Source organism: Cucurbita pepo, unplaced genomic scaffold (assembly GCF_057944985.1).
Source record: "Cucurbita pepo subsp. pepo isolate OVF unplaced genomic scaffold, ASM5794498v1 scafford_26, whole genome shotgun sequence".
Lineage (NCBI taxonomy): Eukaryota > Viridiplantae > Streptophyta > Magnoliopsida > Cucurbitales > Cucurbitaceae > Cucurbita > Cucurbita pepo.
Window position 1 is genome coordinate 22501 of NW_028257931.1, and position 2500 is coordinate 25000.

The following is a 2500-nucleotide window of genomic DNA, read 5'->3' on the forward strand; positions in this document are numbered from 1 at the left end:
CCAACTCCACCACACCTTGCATGTTTCATCATCGTACCAGCCATCAACCATCCTCAAGCCAGCCCAAGTTAGAAGGCAACATCGCAACATTCCATTCTCAACAAGGTTCATGTCGCACGCCCAAAGGCGCACCCAACACTGCCTCACCGTGCAAGTTTCACCACCGCACGGCCGCCGTCAACCGCCCTCGTCCGCCGACCACCACCCCCACGCCCCTAGCATATGCCCATGTGCGGCGCATAGTGCTTGGGGCATGGGGGTGGCGGAAGATATAGGGGTACCCCCGTGCCCAGCCCATGCAGACTAGTCACCCCCCTATATAGTACATTTTGAGGCATTTTTGGTCTGCCAGGCCTAGATATGATTTTTCTGAGCGGTCATACGACCAAATATCTCAAGTTTTAGAATGTTTTTTTCTATGAACTCAATTGATTCATGAATTGGACATTCTAATGGATCTAGAAATCAAGTTTCATAATTTTTAAACCAACCAATTTTTTTTAATGAATTTTTAAATATTAAATAATAAGAAATTAGAAAAAATATCTAGAGTTGACAAAAAAATCTGAAATTTTGTGAGAATCATTCTTTCATGTTTCTTAGCTCCCAGAAAAAAATTTACAACAAACTGACCACTCCACATGTACTTCCACAATTAATGGGTGATGGATGGGGAGCACGCGCGGGCGGGGCGGGGGGCGCGCGCGCGGGAGCACGCGGGCGGGGCGGGACGGGGCGCGCGCGCGCGCTGGGACGCGCGGGCGGGGCGGGACGGGGGCGCGCGCGCGCTGGGACGCGCGGGCGGGGCGGGGCGGGGGCGCGCGCGCGCTGGAGCATGAGGGCGCGCGCGCGCTGGAGCATGAGGGCGCGCGCGCGCTGGAGCATGAGGGCGAGCGCGCGGGGGCAAGCGGGCGGGGCGCACGCGGGTGGGGCAGGGCGGGGCTGGCGAGCGCGCGGGAACGTTCCGACACTACCCACCGTGCGCGTTCCGCCACCGCACCACCGCCGTCAACCGCCCTCGACCTCCGACCACCACCCCGACGCCCCAAGCATATGCCCATGTGCGGCGCATAGTGCTTGGGGCGTGGGGGTGGCGGAAGATATAGGGGGTAGCCCCGTGGCCAGCCCATGCAGACTAGTCACCCCCCTATATAGTACATTTTGAGGCATTTTTGGTCTGCCAGGCCTAGATACGATTTTTTTGAGCGGTCATACGGTCAAATATCTCAAGTTTTAGAATGTTTTTTTTCCATGAACTCAATTGATTCATGAATTGGACATTCTAGTGGATCTAGAAATCAAGTTTCATAGTTTTTCAACCAACCAATTTTTTTTAATGAATTTTTAAATATTAAATAATAAGAAATTAGAAAAAATAGCTAGAGTGGTCAAAAAATTCTGAAATTTTGTGGGAATCATTCTTTCATTTTGCTTAGCTCCCAGGAAAAAAATTACAATAACCCGACCACTCCACATTCACAACAATACAAGCATTGAAAATGAACATTCCCTTTTCACGGGTATTGGGTTTGATGATATTTTTATAGTCCAAGGCTTTATACAACACTTTTGATATGCTGTTGGTAGGACATGTATCGCACATAGCATAGGATGGGGCTTGGCATGTGCGAGGGGAGTGGGGGCGCAGGGGTGTGTGGGGGGGAGGGGGGCGTGCGGGGGTGTGCGGGGTGAGCGCGCGGGGGTGTGCGAGGGCGTGCGGGGGTGTCCGGGGTGAGCGCGCGGGGGCGTGCGGGGTGAGCGCGCGGGGGTGTGCGGGGTGAGCGCGCGGGGGTGTGCGAGGGCGTGCGGGGGTGTCCGGGGTGAGCGCGCGGGGGCGTGCGGGGTGAGCGCGCGGGGGTGTGCGGGGTGAGCGCGCGGGGGTGTGCGAGGGCGTGCGGGGGTGTCCGGGGTGAGCGCGCGGGGGGCGTGCGGGGGTGTGCGGGGGTGTGCGGGGTGAGCGCGCGGGGGTGTGCGAGGGCGTGCGGGGGCGTGCGGGGGTGTGCGGGGTGAGCGCGCGGGGGTGTGCGAGGGCGTGCGGGGGTGTGCGGGGTGAGCGCGCGGGGGCGTGCGGGGGTGTGCGATGTGAGCGCGCGGGGGCGTGCGGGGGTGAGCGCGCGGGGGTGTGCGAGGGGAGCGCGCGGGGGCGTGCGAGGGCGTGCAGGGGGAGCGCGCGGGGGTGTGCGAGGGCGTGCGGGGTGAGTGCGCGGGGGCGTGCAGGGTGAGTGCGCGGGGGCGTGCGGGGGGAGCGCGCGCGGGGGGCGTGAAGGGTGTGCGGTGGCGGGCGAGGGGAGTGCAGGTTAACCTCCAAGGATTTTGGATGTCTTGATTTTTCATAGAGGTTAACCTATGAAAGGGTTTTGTGGCTAGCATGCGTGCCTTTGGAGTGGACATGTAGGAAAGGGTGTGAACATGGACTTGTAGTTGTGCTTGCGTTGGGTAGGTGTTGGTGGGCATGATTTGCGCGCAAGGGTGATAGGGGCGTTGCTGTGGCGTGGAGCTC